General features: G+C 47.4%; 1 protein-coding gene across 1 annotated transcript in view; it reads right to left on the reverse strand.

The window, feature by feature from the left end:
- DIS3L2 (DIS3 like 3'-5' exoribonuclease 2) overlaps positions 1–10,490 on the reverse strand; it is a 799,214-nt gene extending 788,724 nt beyond the window's left edge. Inside the window, exon 1 of the mRNA XM_086944551.1 lies at positions 10,379–10,490. The gene's annotated coding sequence lies outside the window, so the exon portion shown is untranslated. The remainder of the gene's footprint in view (positions 1–10,378) is intronic.
- Positions 10,491–22,747: the final 12,257 nt, after the last annotated feature.

The following is a 22,747-nucleotide window of genomic DNA, read 5'->3' on the forward strand; positions in this document are numbered from 1 at the left end:
CCCTACGAACTGCTGTATGGTCGGGCCCCCCGGACTCTTTTGGACATGGCCCGTGAGGCCTGGGAAGCCGAGCCCGATCGGACCCGTCCTCTCCCCGAATACGTCAACAATTTAAAAACACATTTAGGAGAGATCAGAGAAATCGTGAGACAGAACCTGCTGGCCGCCCAAACGTCTCAAAAGCAACAATACAATAAGGGAACCAAACCCCGGTCTTTTGTACCCGGGGACTTAGTACTGTTGCTTCTTCCCTCCTCGGACCATAAGTTGCTTGGACAGTGGCAGGGTCCATTCACTGTAACAAGACAGGTGACTCCAGTCACCTATGAAGTCCAGACAGACGCCACGAGAGGGTCCGTCCAGATATATCATATCAACCTCCTAAAGAAGTGGGAGGGTCCTCGACCCGTCTTGTCTGGTGTTAGCCCCCTCCCCTTTGAGAGCTGCTTTGATGTCGAGCTATCAGAGAGCAAGAAACAGGACCTTTGCCGGACCTTGTCTTCAGTACAAAAGGTGTTTTCTTCCCTGCCGGGACACACTTCAGTAGTGGAACATGCCATCCACACGGAACCCGGGAAAATAGTCAGACAGCGACCATACCGTGTCCCAGAAGCCCGAAGAGCTGTCATAAAAGAGGAAACCAATCAAATGTTGAAAATGGGCATCATTGAACCTTCCTGCAGTAACTGGAACTCGCCCATCGTCTTAATACCAAAACCCGATGGGTCCACCAGATTTTGTATCGATTTCAGGGAGGTGAACAAAATCTCAGCCTTCGACTCATACCCTCTTCCTCGTGTAGACGAGATGGTCGAACGCATCGGCAGGGCTAAATATATAAGTACCCTTGACCTCTGCAAGGGATACTGGCAGATCCCCTTGAGAGCAGAGGACAAACACAAGACCGCCTTTTCCACTCCAGAGGGCCTGTTCCAATTTACAGTTATGCCCTTCGGTCTTCATGGAGCCCCAGCGACCTTCCAAAGGGCCATGAATCAGGTCCTACAACCCCACTCCCAATACTCGGGTGCTTACCTCGATGACATCGTCATCTATAGTGACACCTGGGAGCAGCATCTGTCTCATGTACGATCAATCGTCACCTCCCTAGGTGCCTCCGGCTTCACCATTAACCCCTCTAAGACAACACTAGCCGCCCAGAGCGTTAAGTATTTAGGGTACCTGCTGGGGGAGGGGCATATCCGTCCACAAGACAGTAAGGTCAGGACCATTCAAGCCATTCCTTTTCCACAAACCCGTAAAGCTCTCCGTGCTTTCCTGGGTATGTTGGGATATTACAGGAGGTTTATACCCAACTTCTCCCATACTGCAGCCCCCCTGACAGATCTACTGAAGAAAACAACGAAAACGGAAGAGATCCTTAAACAGCCAACCCCCTTGTTGCTACAGGCCTTTCATCTGCTCAAAAAGTCCTTAACATCGGAGCCAGTACTGATGAGTCCGGACTATACCCAGCCCTTTATATTGCAGACCGATGCGTCAGACCTGGGGTTGGGGGTGGTCCTGTCCCAAAAAGATGCAGATGGAGCTGAAAGACCTGTCCTTTATCTAAGTAGGAAGTTGTTCCCCCGAGAAACCAATTACTCAGTGGTTGAGAAAGAGGCACTCGCCATTAAATGGGCGATAGAAAGTCTCCGGTATTACCTGGAGGGGCGGGAGTTCATTCTGTACACGGATCACGCGCCTCTGGAATGGATGGCACGTAACCGTGGTAACAATGATCGAGTACTCAGGTGGTTCCTCTCACTCCAACCCTTTCGCTTTCGAACTCTACATCGAAAAGGGCTAGAGCAGGGTAACGCAGACTACCTCTCCCGGTATCCACCTTCCCCCTCCTGTACAAGAAACAATCCTAGGGAAAGGGGATGTGAAGGGGCGGACCTTACCTCCCGGGTACAACGCTCCCGTAGGACCGCCCATACGGGCGATAACACTAACCCACAGCCAAAACCGGCTACACCTCTTTCTGTTTCCCTGCAGGCGCCAACAGCAACCCCGGAGTACAGCGGACCGGAAGCGGCCTGGACTGACCCCGGAAGTACAACGGCCGCTAAAGGACCGGAAGTGACCCCATCTGACCCCGGAAGTCGTTCCTCAGGAACCAGAGCGGATGGTAGAAAAGCCGGCGACACAGAGGAGGAGAGGTTCCCAGCGGTGGACTCGTGGCAGGAGTCGGCGAGACGCGACGGACCGGCAGCGACGACTGTAGCAGAGAGGACGAAGAGAGAGAGAGAAGAAGAGGAAGACGTTTGGTGCGAGGATTGGTGGCATCCTCAGGAGGTGGCTGGAAAGCGGCCGTAACTCGGATGAGAGTTACGGCGGGGCACGTGAGTAAACTGTTACCATTCTCCGTGTTTCCCCCTCCCTGTGTAATTAGTATAAATAGTGTAAATCTTGTACAGAAATTCACGCGCACCCCACTGTATATTATAAGCACCCCTGCACTGTATAGTACCTTCCACCCAACCCCCCCCTCACTATTGACACTCTGTACCTCCACCCCGTCTCTTTCATTCCCCTCTTCCCCGACCTTCCCGTCCTCCCTCACGGTCTATTTCCACCCTTACACTCCTGGTGTCGGTGTCAACCTATTGAGTTCCGTAGCCGTTGGAACTAACTGCCCTGTGTCTCTTTCCTTTATCTCCGAGGGACACCCCAACTCCCGTCGCCAGGAAGGAGAACCCCAGCCGTGCAGTAGAAGACCTACCTGGACTCTCCTCACCGGACACCCTCACGAGGAAGCCCAACCCAGACACCGAGGATCGTACCTAATCACCGGGGCCAAGGACTTAACTTCTCTGTATATAAATAAACCCATTGCTAATCATAGCACACTATATCCGGCCTCCACGCCTGTTATTCCGGCCCGCACACCCCCACACCCCACAATGACTTTCAATGCCGTTTACGCTACTGCTTTTTTAAAAGTGCAGTAAAACAAATGGGTATAATTATTATAACTGGTATTTATTCCAAAAAACACAGGCATACAAAGAATACATATGGGCACACAACGAAAACTACAGTGGTTTATACTACTAGACACATGTTATTGATCGCTATGCGCTAATGGTGACCATTACTGGTTTAGGGAGGGCCATGGCTAATGAGAGGTGGCCACAAATGAGTCGTGCTGCCCCCCCCTGCTTCAATAACAACAATAACTCTGGGGTAGATCCATATATGGCATGTGCTGGTCTTTTTCTCACAGAAGCATTAACCCCTTGCGTGCTGATGACGGCTCCCGTCCATCATGCGTCACAGTGCTCCTGTGCCGATGATAGCCGGGAGCCGTCATGACCACGCCCGCAATCGGAATGTCCAGCACAGGAGCGGAATTCCGGCCGCGCGCAAGGGGTTAAGTAAATTGCAAATAAGAAGATAAACTTTCATTAAACGGGGCTTGTGAGGACATGCCAGCTACTTTCTTCTGAGATAAAGTGAACGTAACAAGGAAACTGAAAGGCAGCAAGCAGCAATTTCTCAAATTAATCTGTACAATGATGAGAGTATGGAATTTGCGTTTTGCTCTGCAGTCATAAATTGGGTAACTTTAAATTGTACTAGCTTCGCTAGGCACGCACAGATGCACATGAATTGTGTCAATATCGCACACACAAGGACACAGCTGTATGTGTAAAACCATACTGATTTAGCATGTTATTGTTCTATAGCTATATTTCGGCTACACAAATATAGGTTATATGTATACACACACACACACACACAAGTACTGACACATCCGTCATGACCGATACAGCGATCAAACAATGCAGGAGGCCGCAGATCAGCACACCGCCTCCCTTTCGAACATAACACAACGCATCAGACCAGTTCTTTAACGCTTGGGTTGTCAATTGATGCCCACAAGTCCTCTGATGCCCTCCACCCTTCATGTAGGCGCTGGAATGAAGGCACTTCAAGCCATCGCCATCAGTCAAGGGGTGTGTGCTGTGAGGCGGGCTCAAGTGCTCCCTACATTCAGCAGGGGGTGCAAGAGCCCGCCGTGGGCTGAATCGGTCAAGCCAGGCGGCACACAACATAGGGAAGGGCCACTGTGCTCCCTGTCCTTGAAAGTGAACCACAAGCAAAGGGCTCAATAACTGCTACGTTCATCACACCCCGCACCCAAAGGCAGGCGAGCCCCCTCCCCTAGAGAATGGATGGGGCCCTCGCCCTCACCGTCCGTATCCTAAAGCCACGAAGCAGGCACAGGGGCTAGTCCTTTTGGAGGGTCTATCTGGGCCCCTCACAATGTGCTTGGGATGCCCAGAGCCCAGGTGACATGGGAATCAGCACACATGGTGCAGCACGAGGTGAGGATTAAGAGGGAATCTTATCTCCAGCCTGGGAGGGGGGACTGCGAGCCTCAAGCTGCAGGGGAGCGCTGGACAAGTGAATGAAGCAACTCGCAGGCAAGCACTACAGCGCACATTGCTTTTCCCTGTAGCACCTAGATTAAAGGCTTCCAGGTACTTATTATGCCACCTAGTTAATTACAAGACGCCCAGTTGTGCCCTGGCTCCAAATTAGGATATGAACCTTTATAAACTCAAAGAAAATAGTGCTTACAGACTAAATAACATGTACTGTGTAACAACCAAAGTAAAAGGGCCAGTCGCCAAGGAAAGGTTCCAAATGAAGACAAGGTGGTACTAAGGATGGGCTAACAAGCCTTTTTATGAATCGGAAGCCAGAATTTACGAAGGACAATGCCAAATATGGGCAGACTGGGCGGGGCTTCAAGTGCATACTCCAGTACAGCAAGCCTCGCAAAGAAGCGCATGCGCACTGCACTGCCTCTATACTCGAACTAAAAAGGAGGTAAAGTGAAATTAGGCAGTTGCCTAGGATCAAATCGTTGGGTCAACTGGGAAAGCCAGGATTGATCCTAGATTTTCTGGTTACTTCCTCTTTACACTTGCGTCTCCCAAAGTAGCAATAGCAAGCAGAAAGCCCAAAAGGTACAGTAGAGGGACTGCAATTCAGATACAGACTAATACAGTATTATCAAATGTATAACTCTACTAGAGACCGGGGACTTAATTTAGAAGGCAGTAATGAAAGAAAGCCTTGAAATAATTACATGACACCACACCATGTATATGATTTGCTTCCCCTATGCCCACCTTAACTCCCCACAAAGCTCCACTCTCACCGTGCAACCATAAATGCGCCCTCAAGTACACCACAGAACATAGTTTGTGGCCATAGGGGATATGTTTGTGAGGACCCACGATGTAAGTTTGCGAGTACCCACGATGTAAAGCATTCAAGTGAGAGAAACCACATGAGACATTGGTGGGTGTTGTTTGCTAGTGTTATTTTGTGTAATTGGGATTAGTGGTGGTTTACTATGGATGGGACACTGGCGGGTACTGTTCAATGGCAACCAAACAGAACTCACCAATGTCCCATTAGGCATCAGAGTACCACCACCACACAATACTGACCTAAGCTATCAATACTCACATTTGTCGCATGAGACACCTGAACAGTCGCTGTCAGCCCAGTCATTTAAAACCAGACTTAAATTCATAGCAGCAAGGATGACAGTTCAGTATTTTAAGGCCCTGTGCGCTCAGCTGACTCTGCTCCTGGCCTGTCCCCAGCAAAAGCAGGACTGACTTCCTTCTCACATGTCAAACATGACAGACGACTTTCCTAGCGGTCTCCTTCACACTAATTGAACATATGTGGATGGGCAGTGACAGGTTAGCCCTTTAAGTAAAACACTGGGATAGAAAAGTCACATGATGGGAGGAATGGCAGGGGAAGAAGCAAAGACAGCCAGGCTACCAAGATTCCGAAGTCAAACATGCACTGAAGTAAGAGCACGAACAGGGCACAAGTCCTATAAAAAGAAGTGGGGGGACTGATAGTATGCAAATGACCATGTGACGTCGCGTGCTGAACGTGTCCCGTGTCTGAAATTTACACCGGAACACCTTCAGCATATTTCTGTGGGTCCCAGCTTCCTGGCATGGGGGACGGCATCCACCCTGTGAAAAGAGTGGGGGGACGGCGTCCACCCACGTGGACCCACGACTTGAGCCCTGAGCACGAAACTTGAGATTTGTAAACAATGGGATTCCATCAATGTGAGTGGTGACTAATTTTATATGATTGTGTATATTCTCTAAACTAGTGGATACACTGCAATTTGAAAATCAGGCCTCTCTGCGAGTGGCAGAATTAGGGCACTATGTATATGACACAGTTAATTTGTTCATGCTGCTCCTTGTTTTAGCACACTGTTTTCTCCATTTATTTTAAGCTCCCCCTCCTCTTCATATTCTGTCCACTGTCAGACCTCGCCTGGCCCTGGCGGACTGCGGGTGGTCTGTTGTTGGACAAGGTCCCTGATTCCAACACACTATTTTCGTCCAGGTGTGCATCAGTGCCACAATTTCCTTACAAGCACACTTGTAAAAGGTGCAATCACTTGCACTCTGCCCTCGGATAGGAATTTGCAGAAGGACGTCTGACCATCACATGACACCTTTTGAAGGTACAAGGAGGACCACATCTGCAAAGGATTCATTAATAGTTCAGGGGTGAAGGAATGGGGGGGGGCACAGAAAGAGATAAAGAGAGATGAATAGGTTCGAGAGGAAAAGAAACAGACAAAAAGGATATAGAGGTGCCTGAAAGGAAAGAGAGACCGGAGGGACAAGGATGAGAGGCAAGATAAGAGAGGCACAATACAAGAAGGGAAGACAAAGCAGGGGAAGGGCAGAGTGAGTGGGAAGTCAAAAGAAACAATGCAAGGAGAGATACTGAAAGGCTGATGAGGGCAAAAGGAAACGAGAGAGAGAGGGTAGGTGACAAAGGGATGAGAGTTGAGAGGGAGAAGAAAGTACAAGGTAGATAAGAGGAAAATGGCGAGAAGGGAGATGGTAAGAGCTAGTGAGGAAGAGCTGAAGGAAAGAGGAAGAGCACAATAAAAGAAAAAAGGCTGGAGAATGGGAAAACACCAAAGGAAATAGATGGAGGGAAAAATGTAGTTTGAGTGATAGGAGAAGGATGACATTTTTGAAAAAAGTAAACTGAAGTGGATGGGACACAGAAAATGAAAGAGGAGGGTGAGAAATTAAAGTGGAGAGACAGACAACAACAGAGTGTGGGAGTGAATGGTAAAGCAACCTATGGAGTGAAGTGAGGCAGTGTCAAGAATGTTATGATCTGTAGCAAGAAGGGAAAGATTTATAGTTCCTTCCCTAAAGAAATAGTTTTGGCAGCAGAAACATTATTGGTGGTCTCTGTCACAGGTAGCTGAGCCCGCAAGGTCTGAATCTTGCTCATGCTTTTCCAATGGGAGTAGCCATCAATGGTGCAGCAGGTGTGGTTGCACTGGGCACTAGGGACCTGATGGGTTAACTGATCCATGATTAGTGTGGTACATTATTAACCAAGGAGGGCCCATTTTTCTTGCAGGCACAAAGGCCCATGGCTCCTTTACCTCATACTCCTCTTCTTTCTCATGAATACTGTGCCTACCTGTGGCCACATGGTCTAGAGTGTTGCACTCTATGGCGCTGAAATAGCAAGGCAGTGATCACGCAGGTGCAACTGTCACAGGCTGAGAATATTGGGAGTGAGCTTCAGCAATTCCATCTGAGCACTATCAATTTTATACCTTCAAACTGCACTTTTAAAGGTGCCTTTTAGACCAGTGAATTTTAGAAAACAAACTGTTTCTGAAATTAATGGCAACAGCCTGGGATCTGTTCATGATCAAATATTGCTTGAAGTGTCACACATAATGCAATAAAATGTCACACGAGAACAGTGACAACAGAAACTGTCACAAATAAGCAAACTAAAAACTTGGCAGCTATGGTGTGCTGCCAGGTAACTACTGGCCCTTAGTCAGGTCTGCACTCACTGTTTTTAACAAATAAAATACACATGAGGGTGCAGTGTTGCATTTAACAAGGCAGTGCGCACAGTCGGTAGTACCGAGCTGCCCAGAGAAGAGCCTACGGTGTCACATGAGATTGGCGTCTGTTGTTTTCTAAAGTTACTGATGATCTAGCGCTAGTTATTACGCCGCAGTTGCTGCGCAGGCCGGGGCTCCCTCAAGTCAAGCAGACCCAGCCCCTGAGTATCTCATTACCTTGTGGTTTTCCAGCACATTAAGACTGGTCAGCACGATATAGGAATTAAACACACACACTGCAGTATTTGATTGGTTTATTGGTGGCCTCAAGCAGTCACGGAGGCGGCAGGTGGCAGCTTTGTTTTTCTTTGCTGCATCTGCCACAGCAGATAAGTGGCTCAGACCTTGTCCATGCCTGACCCTTCAATGCTGCTCGAGTTGGTCATGCTCTAGGACAGTGGCAGATCCATGTCTAACAGGGGCTGTCCAGTCACATGCTGCTCACTACAGACTAGTAAGCTTCACTAGTACCTTCTCCATTCCTTATTTATTTACTTTTAGCGCATCATGAGCCTAAGTAAACTTGGCACTAGGTTAGTGTCCTTTCACTTCTGAAGCTTTGCAGCTGTTTTAAGATCTTCTTAGAGTTTCTTGTTGCTCAAATGGGTATAATATCAGATATATATTTTTTTACCTCTTCATCACCCAATTCTCGAAGTTCATAGAAACTAAGATCATCCTGGACCTCTCCCAATTGGGCTTCAGAAGCAACCACAGCACTGAGACCGCTCTTCTTACAGCTACAGATGACAACTGCATCCTTCTTGAATAAGGTGAGACCGCAGCTCTCGTCCTCCTGGACCACTCAGCCGCCTTCGGCACTTCTCCCTCTGCACAGGAGTCCACGATGCCAGCAGTCGCAACAAAGCCCTGGAAGGGATCTGCTCCTTCACCAGTCGAACGCAGAGAGAGTCAGACTTCCACCATTCAACTCAGAATATACAGAGATTAGCTGCGGAGTGCCTCAGTGATCCCCTCTGAGCCCCACTCTCTTCCAACAACTACATGGTCTTGCTTGAAGCACTCCGAAGCCACTGACTCAACATCGTCTCCTACGCCGATGACACCTAGCTGATCTCTCCCTCACAGACAAACCAATATCCACCAAGAGCAACTTCCACGAAAGGATGATGGTAGTCACCACCTTAATGAAGGACAGCTGCCTCAAGCTTAACTCAGGCAAAACCGTCCTCATCCTATGCTCTTCCCCCTCTGCCTGGGATGCCTCTTGGTGGCCTGAAGTGCTCAGAATCCCCTAACACCCACGGACCACGCACGAAACCTCGGCATCCTCCTGGACTTCTCGCTCTCAATAAACCACCAATTCAACAGCGTTTTATCCACCTGCTTCCACATGCTCAGCCTCCTTTGTAAGATCTTCTGGTGGATCCCCACTGAGTCCAGGAAAACAGTCACCCAGGCAATTGTCAGCAGCAGAATCCTTCTACATCACACTATGTTGGCATAACCCAGAAACTGAAAAAAAATCCATGAAGGCCGTCTAGAAGGCCTCTGCCAGATTCATCCTGAACATCCCACGCTGCAACCACATCACTGATCACCTGAGAGACCTTCACTGGCTACCAGTCTACTTGATAATCGCCTTCAAGCTTTTCACACACACCTGCAAAGCCCTCCACAACGCCGGACCGACATACCTCAACCATCGCCTCTCCTTCCACACTTCCACCAGATATCTCCGCTCCGCCCATATGGATCGGACCACCAACCCATGGATCCGCAAAACAATGGCTGGAGGAAGATCCTTCTCTGAACTCGCTGCGAAGACCTGGAACTCCCTGCCTCTGCACCTCAGTCAATCACCATCGCTGCCGCAATTCAGGAAGAACCTCAAGACCTGGCTCTTTGACTGAACTGCAGACACCCCGCCGCACCCCAATCCCCAAGCGCCTTGAAACCCTCATGGGTGAGTAGTCGCGCTTTATAAGATCACGGATTGATTCTTCTTTGCTTGATTATGCTCGTGAGGAAGTGTCACTCGTAGTCGTTAAATGTCACTCATAATTACACAGAAAATATGAAACTGTCAACCATAGGCAATCCGTATCCGTGGCAGCTATGCATCACTATCATGTGTGACTGGAACATACACATAAGAATGTTATAAAAAACCTAGGACTCGAAGCCCTATCCACTATGGTACAGAGGGAGGTGACCTCTCCGGGGGCAGTAGAAATTCGTACGTCTTGGTAAGCATTACTGTATCTTTGTTAAACTGTACATACATTTTGTATCCGTTATGTAAAAGCACCAAGTCTACCATGTTTTCTCTAATTCTGAAGAATGTTCTCGCATTCTCATTGTCTGGCGTATTAATAAGAGCTTAGTATGCACGCCCCACATTCACATGTTCCCCCATGTCAGCTAAGGTCTGCCTGGGGGCCCCCGACTCACCTCCGAGCCCTGTCTCCGCTGCCTCGCTCTTTTGCTGTTTAAATAGCCCAAGACAGACCGCTCACGCTGGTTATTATTATGACAGCTTGCACTTCCGGGTCGGCGCGGCTACGGCGGCCGGCAGAGGACTGAAGACCTCGAACGTCACCGTGACGCGCGCGCGCGCCGGCCGGCTGGAAAGGGACTGCGTGGAAAGAAGCGTGCGTCGCTGCACGTGGGTGTTCATTGTTGACGCTCGACGTGGAGTCAGTGCCTTTAACGCCTGGTTTAATACATCTGGATAAATGCGTTTACTGCTAGCCCACCTGACCAGAGAATGGATAAATGCGTTTACAGCTAGCCCACCTGACCAGAGAATGCCTTAGTCTAGGGCTTTTCTTTTGCAGAACATTGTTTTCAGGTTCGTCCTCGTTCAATTAATTAAGAATCACAAGTCCGGCAAGGGCTATGTTTCCAACTATACATACCTGTTAACCTCTTGACTTAAAAAAAAATAGTGTTCTATTGGGTAATCCCATACATACCAACATTTTAAAACTGAGAAGTGGTTTAGAACTCGAGAAAGTATTTTTCTCATTGGTTTATTTTGAAGCAAAGGCAATTTCAGGTTGTAGACCTAAATATAGCAATTTTCTGATTCAAAAATTGTGAGTTGCTGGTGCGTGTTGAAACGAGGATTCTCCAGACAAGGTAGGGAAAAGGTGTGGTTTATTTGTAATACAAGTCGGAAGGCAAAGTACCCACAACCACTCTTCTGGTGTCCTTGTAACTGCCTACCAACACGGTTAGAGCAGAACACCAGGGGACAGTAGAACACCGAACCATGGTTGAGCAACAACGTGCAGCCCTGCCAAGTATCACGCATCAGGCGTTAGTCTAATGCATTTCAGTGTGGTGATCCACATTACCGCACTGAAATGCATTGTCACGCATTATTGTCAGCTGCCACATAGTGCGCTGCTATAATGCACGTGCTGAACTTAAACTGATGTCAGTGCAGTTAGTGCCGAATGGTGAAGTAGACTCTGACAGACAGTGAGACACGATAGGGTACCTTGAGTCAGAGTCCATCCTCCTGCTGCCACCGCGCTTCTTGAAGTTCAAGTGTGCAGCTCCTGTTCCTGACCTCGCTCTCACTGCAGTGGGTTGCAGGGAATGAGATGATGGATTTCCGCCATTGGCGGTCAGTGCAGCAGGGCAAGCCTGACGGAAAGCTGCTGACACCACCGTCTGTGGTAAAGATGGCTCATGGATCCAATCTGGAATGGGATCCCACATGCACCATTCCGGCCCCAGACAGGGCCAGAGCAGATGACTCACGAGTGAGTATCACTGAGGCAGCGTCGGGGGCCAGTTGCAGTGAGAGTCGATGCAGCAAGGTGCTGTGCTATACTATCTGAAAAGGGGAGCTTGGTCCACTAAGGTCAGGAAGGACCTACTAACAATAAACGAAAAGAATGACCTGACCTGCTGTTTGAGAAATGCCGTTTTAGAAAATAAAACAGTCTAAGACCTTTATCTCATTCGAATGGTCTAGTGCAATTTAATTACTTTTGTACAAAACAACCATTCTAGTCAATGACACTTTGTGTGACCATGTCTTATCAAAAGATACGAATTTAACCAATAACTGTGAACATAATACATACACTTGACACAAGACAGACGAATGGCCAAATTATAACCAGTCAGAACAATTCAAAACATAATAGCCAATTGTGTTATAAATCCATAATTTTTCACAAATAACTACAAAGGCTGTGAGCCTACTGGGAGTACATTTAAACGTCTAGCTGGCATAAAAACATTTGAAACAGAATGCTCAACATGGACATGTATCACTTAAACAACCCAGTAGGAGTTAGATGCCGACGCGTTTCGAGTCCCTATCACAATTTGAGGGCTCTCTTCAGGGCTTGTAACTGGAAAATCAGAGTTTTAGGTTCAAGTCTTGTTTGCAACCGGAAGGTGTTTATTCTAATACTTTCAAGGTGGGGGCGATCAATGGCAGCAATCTGTGCTTATTAGCTGTAAGCCTCGTAGTTTCTGTAAATCGCCCAATTTTGATACTAAGTTTAAAGTTTTTCCGCTGTGTGAATAACTCCGGTATTCAGGCAGCTTGCTCCGCTTGAAACAAAGTTGCTAATTTTGATGTTCGGAGAGAATTCTCTGACGTGCTGATAAGTAGTCGCTTCAGCTTTGCGATTCAAGCCGCTCGTCCCGCACTGGTGATTTCAAAGTTAAAAGTATAAAAGTGATTGAATTGCACTAGATCATTAGAATGAGATAAAGGTCTTGGACAGTTTTTTTTTCTAAAACAGCATTTCTCACACAGCATTTCAGGTCACTCTTTTCTTTTAGTGCTCACCGGGTGCAGCATGATTAATGGCAGAGGCGGCCGTAATATCTCACACGACCAGGACCCAGAAAACCGGGCCTCGGCACCACCAGCCTGGCTCAGCTGCCCAGTGACGATCATAAATAATCAATAAGTGCCTGGGAGAGCAGGTCATCTGTTATCTTTAATTATCCATCACTTCTTCTTTAAAATACTTTTCCGTAACTGCCATATATAAATTGTTGCTACAGTGCTGAGCCATGTGAATAGGTCAGTGTAGTGTAGTATTGCGCTTACATTTCTAGTGCTTTGCAAGGTTTATTTCTCACTCAGCCCGGGCCCCCAGAAATTCTTGCTGTCTCCTGGCAACACTTGAACTCCTCATGAACACTACTCTGAGTCTGGGAGAGGCTGAGCAGGTCATGTGTAGGGTTGGCACACCTCTGATACATGCCTAGCATGGAACTACAAATCTGATGAAAGCAATTATTTAACAGAAACAAACCATGCAGTTTTGAAGCATTGCTAATTCAGAGAAAAAGTTCCCATTAAGGCACAAAATACAAATATGCATTCCAGTGACCAGTTTTGCATTCAGAGGTCCTCACCAGCGTTGTGACTGGGGACAGACTGACTTCACCACTGTGCAGCAGGTGAGAGAGTATGCATCCGGCTGAGCCATTGAGTGTAACAGACATAGAGATGTTTCTCAAGGACTTCATTAGCTGCATTATATTTTCCCCACCTAGGTGCAGCACTTTACTAGAGAAAAGGTATTATAAAATGAACACTATCACAGTCATTTCGCACAGAAAGGGGTTAAAAATCCCTGTTGAAAGCTCTTGACTGTACCAATGATGCATTGCATATTCCCAAAACTACGATCAGTTTACAAGGGAACTAGGTTAGTGCCCTTCTATTTCTGTGATTTGCGGCAGTTTTAAGATTTTCTTAGTTTCTTGTTGCTCAAATGGGTGTCATTTCTGATATTTATATGTTTCCCCTATCTTCATTACTTGATTTTGCTCCCGAGCAAGTGTCACTCATTGTGATTGAAATGTCACTCATAATTACACTGAAATTATAAAAATGTCATACACAAAGGTCCCTGCTGCAGGTGACTGAAAATGTTTCTCGTTAACATGTCTAGAATTTTCAAATCTATTAAGGCCTCAGAGGCGAGGATTATGTTTTCTCTTCGCTTTTTATTAACTTAATTTCTCAGCAGCCAATTAAATTTTAACATTTACAAAGACTACATTTCCCAACATTCCTTTAGTAACGTCACCAACAATACACCAATCAGCTTAAACCGATATAATGTCAAGTAGCCATTTTAAATCTTCATGGCGAACAGTACCATGAACGTGGGTATCCTCGTTTTCCATTCAAAGTGGAATAACCAAATTCCCACTCGACTAACGGTCCGGGGTGGAACATTCTGCCGGAAGGATAACTGGAACGCAGATCAACCTGATGGAATTCATCTATTCCTGCTTCTGTTCACAACCAAGAGAGAAGGAAAAGCGTGTAATTCATAATCCACCTCTAAGTGGGTCACAACAATATAATTAAGCAGACATTAGGATGGGTATAATACATCATGCAACATCCAACAACATTAACTCATATGACGTTCAGGCTGGGATAATCCTCGCCTACGAGTCCTTAATAGAATTGAAAATTCTAGACAGGTTAGCTAGAAAAATTGTAATTCTATGTCAGGACTGGAGGCTTCGGATTATGCTTGTTCAAAGCTAATCTAACACAACTGAAGCTACATCTAATATAGGTTTGCAGTAATGGGTCTAAAAGGTAGAATTGAAGGACCAATCAGCGGCCCTCATGATGTCCTGTAATGAGGAACCCAAGAGAAAACATTTAGAAGCCATTTCTCCACTGACCTAGGAAACACCAAATCTACTGGTGTCAACTCCGGCCTCCCCCAAGAGCTGCTTCAGCCATTTTGCTAAAGTGGATGAAGAAACCGGGTTTAAAGGCTTATGGAGGTATGCGGATCAAGGGTCTTGATGGCAAACAAACCTGCTGCCATTCATTCCATGCACCCTATCACCCACTCACCCATCTACCCACTCATTCATCTACCCACTCATACATCCGTATTCCTTCCTTTCACCCTTCCTCCCGTTAAATTCCTTCTTTCTTTCCTTTTTCTATTCACACATCTTTCGTTCTTCCTTTCTCCTGCTTGCTTTTCTATCGAGGCTGTATTCCTTTATTATGTTGATTGCGACCTTTAGTCTGTCCTGTTGCTGACATGGTAGGAGCACAAATAACCACAGCCCCCGCTCTAGCTGCTGAAGAGGGGCGTTCCTGGCGCTCCTTCTTGCCAATATCCTCCCCACGGAAGGTGACATCATCTCTTTCCTTGGTCACTTCAACACAACACTGAAGAGTCACGTAGGTGTCCATGTTCAAATCAAAACACTTACCCCAAACCGAAACCACCCATGTCCTTTTACTCCCTAGAACTTATCAACAACAAGCGTATCATATGCCTTCAGTACGTTAGATGGAAGAAAAGAAAAGCTCTTCTAAAACCTCTCCACCCGGGAAACAACCTTTACATAGCAGTCATTACATCGCAACATCCTTTACATCGCATGTCATTACAACGCAGCCATTACATTGCATGTCACTACAACGCAGGCATTACATAGCATGTCACTAAAACGCAGGCATTACATCGCAAGTCATTACAATGCATACCATTATGACGCATAGTACCCTTACACTATCCAACACTTATCCTCCTGTTGCACTCACTGGAGTTAGAATAGAAATGTTTACCCCTACACTATCTAACACTTACCGTACTGTTGCACTCACTGGAGTTAGAATAGTAATTTTTATCCCTACACTATCCAACACTTACCCTACTTCTGCACTCACTTGAGTTAGAATAGTAATTATTACCCCAATACTATCCAACACTTACCTTAAATGCGATGTAACAGTATGCATTGTAATGGTATGTGTTGTAAAGGTAGTTTCTGAAAATGCAATGTAATGGCATGTGATGTAAAAGAGTGCGTTGTAAAGGATGTTGCGATGTAAGAACTGAGTTGTAAACGCATGCATTCTGAATGTATGCGTTGTGACGTCATACATTCTCTCCACCTTCCCACAGGAACTTCATTACTTCTGTCACTGCCAGCTACTACTTCAGCACCACCAATGAAGCATATCACAGAAGCAGAACTGTTCAAAACAACCAAGCAATGCTTCAGTCCCTTCCTAGAACGACTTAGCCAACACTCATCCGGCAAACAGAGTGAGCTGCTTCTCCATGGAATGGATACAGAAGAATTGACAGCATATTAAAAGCACCCCCAAGGGCCATCCTTCAGCCTTCTCCCACATGCAGACCTGAGCTCAAAGCATACAGTCTGGATCCCCCCGCGACGTGTGCCCCCCCCAACCGCTGCAAGGGAGTCTTGGAGAGTATGATCGTTCAAATCTCTCATATCATCACTCTGTCTCTCCAAGAATGCCACGTTCTTGACACATGGAAAACAGCCCAGGTCATCCCTCTGAAAAAAAAAACCTAATGTCCACATCTCCCAACTCCAAAATCTTCGGCCCATTTCCCTTCTTCCCTTCTGTGCCAAAATAGTGGAAAAAGTGGTCAACGGGCAGCTTATGAAATACCTGGAAGAGAACTCCCTCCTGCACCCTACTCAATCAGGGTTCAGAGCCGGCTACTCTACTGAGTACGCCGTCCTCTATTCCACTGAGTGCCTGAGACAGATGGCGGACGAAGGACAGACAGCAGCGTTGGTTTTACTAGACCTCAGTGCAGCATTTGACACCGTGCTGCACACAACGCTGCTGTCTCGCCTCTCTGACATGAGAGTGGAGGGACCTGCCCTTGCCTGGTTAAAATCTTTCCTGGCCAACAGAAGCTTCCAGATGCACTGTCCCCCCTTCACATCCTCCCCCCGGAAGCTGAGCCATGGGGTTCCAGCTTAAGCCCTACCCTATTCAACCTTTATATGGAACCCCTGGCTCACATAGTTGAAGCTTTCGGGTGGATATAGTGACCTATGCCGACGACACCCAACTGATGATCAAGCTGTCACTCGACCATACGGAAGATGCCACTAACTTTTCCAAATGCCTGTCATCAGTAGCATTATGGATGAACAACAACTGTCTGCGCCTTAACGGCGAAAAAACTAAACTTTTAGTCGTCGGCAAATCCCCCTCTGCCTGGTCGCACTTGTGGTGGCCGACGGAACTGGGCAATTTTCCCTCCCCCGTGGACTCTGTCAGAAATCTTGGAGTAATGCTTGACTCCGATCTCTCTTTCAGATCTCAGGTCAATAAAGTCACGGGAAGTTGCTTCAGCACATTAAAAACCCTCCGCAAAGTCCTTGACCTCCTCCCCATTAATGCCAGTAAAACACTAGTCCATGCCCTAGTCACACCCCATCTTGACTACGGCAATGTCCTGCTCCTAGGTCTAAGTAAAAAATGCTTACACCAACTGCAATGCGTGCAAAACGCTGCTGCCCGCCTGGTACTCAACTTGCCTCGCAGAGCATCTGGGAAGAATGCCCTAGCAAAGCTTCACTGGCTCCCGGTCAAAGATCGCATCAAGTTCAAAGCCTAATGCTTTACGCACCGCATCGCCCAGGGCAAAGGCCCAGGCTATTTGCAAAAACTCCTCACAATTCACCGCCCCACCAAAAACCTGAGATCGGCCAGAGCTATGCTATTCAAACTCCCTCGCACCCGCAGAGCCAAGATGGGTGGCCGCTCTTTCAGACTTCTGGCCCCTGAGCACTGGAATGAACTACCTCTGGATCTTCGGATGGAACCTTCAGAAACGAGATTCCGAGCCAAACTCAAGACTCATCTGTATCCCGGCACCTAATTCCCCCTCCTTCCTCTGACCCCCGTTCCCCCTCTCACTCGCTTTCTGTTTCATGAGATGTAGTAGAATTCTAGCGCGGAGACACACTATTTTTAGTGCAGCCAAGCGCTTTAACTCTTTCGCTGCGGCGGCTATTCCGCCGCAGTGCTAACGGTCGCGGGGGGCGCGCGGGTGAGCTCCGCGGGTGACAGAACCGTTTCGTCACGGCTCGCGGGTGAGCTGTGCTCATGACGGAACTGTTCCGTCACGGCCCCGCCCGCTCAATTAAACGCACCGCGCAGGTGCGAAATAAGCGCCGCGCAGGCGCGGCGGCCGGGCCGTGGCGGAACCGTGGCGGAACCGTTCCGTCATGAGCACAGCTCACCCGCGAGCCGTGACGGAACGGTTCCGTCAATAACCTGGAAGGGGTTAAAAATGGCTTTCTTATTATTATTATTATTATTATTCATCAAAGCCTCAAAGCCACCATCAAACATGATACTTAGGTCCTTCATTAGTCATCCCTAGTGAAGTGCTTCTACCCCCGTCAGCATCCTCAATGCACCCCTCTAAAGAAACCAACCGTAGATCCCGAGGTATGGTCTACATCTAACTCCAGTATTCTATCAATGTCATCCTTCGGCTCCTTAACCACCAATCAGGTTTCAGATCATGCTGCCGCATAGAGACAGCCATAATGTAAGTAGTAGATAGTGGCCGCCTCACCAGAGATAATAATGGCCCTTACCGTCGGGTTCTTCCAGCTGTATCTGCTGTCTTTAACACTATTGACCACCCATGCTCATCTCCACCCTGCCATGAATGGGATTCTCCAACAGTGGACTATGCTGGTTCTTCTTCTTCTCCAGCCGGCACAAGCTCATTCTGATGGGTACATTGGGATACCCGAAGGTCCCTGTCTCCTGCAGAGTGCACCCTGTCTCCATTCTGTCTCACGTCACCTTAATACTACAGGTAGGGTGACTCTGAACTCTACTCGCTTACAGCAACATCAAACCTCACCAACATACCAATGACACACCTCGGTCTGAAGGTCTCTTTGACATACTCAGACTCAAATACTGCTTCCACCCCATCCAGTCTTGGATGTACAACAGCTGTCTGAAGTCCAACCCAACCAACAGGTGTGCAGCTATCAATGATGCAGCAGGTGCAGTGACAGCAGCGCACAAGAGTTTGAGGGGCCAACTAGACATATTCAGTGTCTTTTTTTTAACTACCAAACCAGGGGATGGAGGGTGAACAATTCCTTGGTTGCTTTTGAGCTCCATGCCTTTGCTACGCCATTGCCAACCAAGTCTGAGTGGCTTCTCTTCGTCAACAATAGTAAACAAGAGGTCAACTACCAGCTCACCAACACAAAACTGGATAACTTCAACCCCCAACTAACAGCCAACACAAAATCACTTGGCTTCACCCTCGATCCCAACCTCTCCTTCAAGGAACACATCAGACAGAAAGCTAATATAGCATGGGCTCAGCTGTCGTCACTTATAAAAATTGCAGTATTTTCTCCCTGATGACTTCCTCATGGCCGTTCAAGCCCCATCTAGATAGAGGCTTTGCATAGATTCCGGGCCTCTCCGCCATCACACTCACGCCATAAGAGGTGTTTCGTACTTCATAGCATCGTCTTATCAAAGTCCTGAAACTTTATTGGCACCACGTCACCTCTGCTGCATCTTTGAGACCACATGCACAAGCTACAATTCTGAAAGAACCATCACCCCCATCTTACTATGCTGGAAGGTTATCCACTTCTGGTCACATGACTCCAGGGCCCCGCAAGACTAGTGAAGGAAGACAGCAAAGAAAGAAAAAGATAAACAGGTCCTCTCTATTCACTCTTCCAGTGTCTGGCATGGGCGGCTCCTCCGTTTGAGCGGAGGAGTGTCTCCCCACTTAAATATCCGCTCAAAGCCCCAGAGATGAAAGATAAAATGGTAATTAATTACCATTTTATTTTTTATCTTCCAATCCGAGCGTCAGGACGAGAGCAGGCCCGCTTATAAGTGACAGCAGCAGTGAGGAGCATGGGCTGGTATTGCACTGTTTAAAGTGCGCATGTTTATTGTCCGACTTTCTTGCAATGGCCAGCCACACATGCGCACTTTAAACATCTCTTACCCAGCATGCCAAAGTCTCTAGAGCGCTGAGGCGCACCAACAGAGGGGCTCCCACCAATTCAATCGCTGCTCTCATGAAAGTGAGAGCAGCGCCAGGATTGGCCAAGGAAGTTCCAGCATTCAGTTCCTCTGTCGGCGAAAAAAGAGGTCTGGAGCGAGGACGTTGCCGAGTTCGGGAAGTTTGTTTAATTTTTGTATAATATTTTACTGAGCCCCCTCCCAAACCCCACCCCCATAGATGCTAGCCGCCACTTGTGTCTGGATCAGTATATTTGTCAGGATCGTAAGCGCACTGCCTTCCCAAATTCAGAAAAGACAGAAGACACCTCAAAGAACATTACAGTTCAGCCTTCTACCCACCTTTCTCATCCCTCTTAATACAGGAAGCCACCCTCCTCTTCATGCAGCACTCCGCAGCATCTAGCTTGGTTCACACTCTATAAATACACATGCATACACATGTACGTACATACGATTCTCACCTCATTCCATTTGCAGAGTGTGTAAGTAAACAGCGAGTGTTATTTTGCTGAAATGTCGTTACATACAGTGAATTTGTTTAAACTCACATCCGACTTTGGAACTGGGGAACCGATTTGAGTCCCGGTGTCGTCTCAACATCCTCTGATTCTGGGTATGACACTAGGGGACAGATGTATGTAGCTTTTTTGACCTTGCAAATGGACTGATTCTGCAAATTGGGCCGTTTGCAACCGCAAAAAATAATTTTTATATTTACAGAACCCTATTTTGTGATTCTGTAACGCATTGCCGAATTGCAAAATGGGTTAGCGATTTGGTATTAGGAAGGGCCATGTTAAAGGCATCCATTCCTAATAGCGACTCGCAGTGGTATATGTGAATCTTTTTAGACTGAAGTGCGGTTACAAAACATTTGCATTTTACCGCCTACTTCAAGTAAGTGATAACCCATTCGCAAATTGTAAAAACATTTTTGAGAGCAGGCAGTTGTACCACAGCCCACTACCTACTCTTAAAAAATAAAAAAACCTTTCTTTTTTGTTTTTGAAACGCATCCTGTTTTTCTTTTAAGGAAAACGGGCTGCATTAAAAAAAAACATTGATTTATTTAAAAGCAATCACAGACATGGTGGTCTGCTGACCCCAGCTGTCCACCATCCCTGTGATTTTAGTAAATCCCAATGGGTTTGCAAATTGTGACCTACCTCATGAATATTAATGAGGTAGGTCTATCTGTAACCTACTGGGAATTGCAAACAGTGTAAAGCACATTGTAGTCATCGCTGTTTGCAATTAGCTAATAGCGAATTGCAAAAATTAGCTTTTAGGTAATCGCAAACACAAAGGTAAGTACATCTAGCCCTTAATATCCCTGTACCTAATTAGCAAAAACGAATCTGTACTTGTGTTATGTAACTGGTGCCCAGGTCAAGCATGCCAATACCTTCGACCCGAGTTTGCGCTATATAAAACTACAAAACAAAAATCTATGTTTACACAAGTCATACCATTTGTTATTGAAATATCGACCAATTACCATCTTTCATGGGTTGACCTTAACTCCTTCCGTGCTCATGACGAGCTGAACTCGTCATGAGCCGTGGAACGCTCACACGCGGGGATAATTCACCTGCTGTGCTGAGCATTCCACAGAAAGGAATGTGGCCGTGACGAGCTCAGCTCGTCATGAGCACACGAGCACTGTGCCTCATGACGAGCTGAGCTCGTCATGAGCACGGGGGCGTTGTGCGCGCCGCCCCCCAGCACAGAGGGGGAATTACCACCCCCCTGCTGCTATGGGGTTAAATGGCAGGCCAATTATCACTGAACTAATTCTGTGGTGTGCATAATTTCGTTATAACTAGAGGTGGACAAGTCACTTAAAGCTCGAGCCAGGCTCAGCTTGCAGTCCTGTTGGAACTTCGAGCCTGTGATGAGCTGAGCTTTTATGTGGCTTCTGCCTACCATCCTCCCTCCACCAGGGATGTGGCACTAAAACCAGAGCTGCTGACTTTGGACCTGGGAAACCAGGTTCAAGTCTCAGCATGGCTCAAAATCCTGTGATTCTGGGCAAATCACTTAATCTCCCAGTGCCTATAAACAATGAATGTGACCTTGAGTGGTGAAAGTGGTGCTCATATACAGTGCTCCAAAACCTTCTAGTCGACTTTGCCCTATATAAAAAAATGCAAAGAGGTGAAAAAAAAACCTTAACATGAGGAAAAACAAATAGATACCTAGGGGGTCATTAGGATGGCGGGCGGATCCCGACGTAAAGAGGGACCACCTGCCATAAGGGCGGGGGCCCCGTGGGGGCAATTAGGATGCACCCGCCACAGTGGCGGGCGCATCCCGCATATTTAACATTGCGGCGGGCGGTGCTGAATGCACCGCCCGCCACAATGCTAAAAATGCATGTCGCGCATTCCAAAGCACAACGTGACAGGCACCGCACGGTGCCTGCCACGGTGTCTATTGAAATGCAGGGGGTACCATAGGTACCCCCTCATGTGCACCTCCCACCCCCGCAAGCAATTCCTGCATGCCTTTGCCGCCACGGAAAGGCATGTTTCCGCCCCCATAGTAATATGGCTGGCGGTGTCTAACAGACACCGCCACCATATTAAACTCTTTTCCGCCCGGTCGACTTGTTGACCGGGCGGAAAAGCGGCGGACGGTCTTTCTGTCCGCCCCGGTCCCCCCGCCATAGTAATATGGCGGGGGGGAAATGGGTGGCGGGCGGGGACGGATCTCAGGCAGATCGCCACCGCCATGCGGGCGGTGGCGATCCGCCCGAGATCCTAATGGGCCCCTTATTGTCTGACTGTTTTGTAAGAAGTGAAAACAGAAAACCTGGATAAATCATGACTTCCACTCTTAAATTGTGTGACACTAGGCAATTTTTTTATTTCTCCAAAACGCCTTTTCTTCACTGTTGCGTATGAAAGCACTTTCAAATATGGGGATTCAGAAAAACCAGTTGTACAAAAAATTATAGTGTTTGATTTAATAGACTAAAATAA

The sequence above is a fragment of the Lissotriton vulgaris genome, chromosome 11 (assembly GCF_964263255.1).
Source record: "Lissotriton vulgaris chromosome 11, aLisVul1.2, whole genome shotgun sequence".
NCBI lineage: Eukaryota > Metazoa > Chordata > Amphibia > Caudata > Salamandridae > Lissotriton > Lissotriton vulgaris.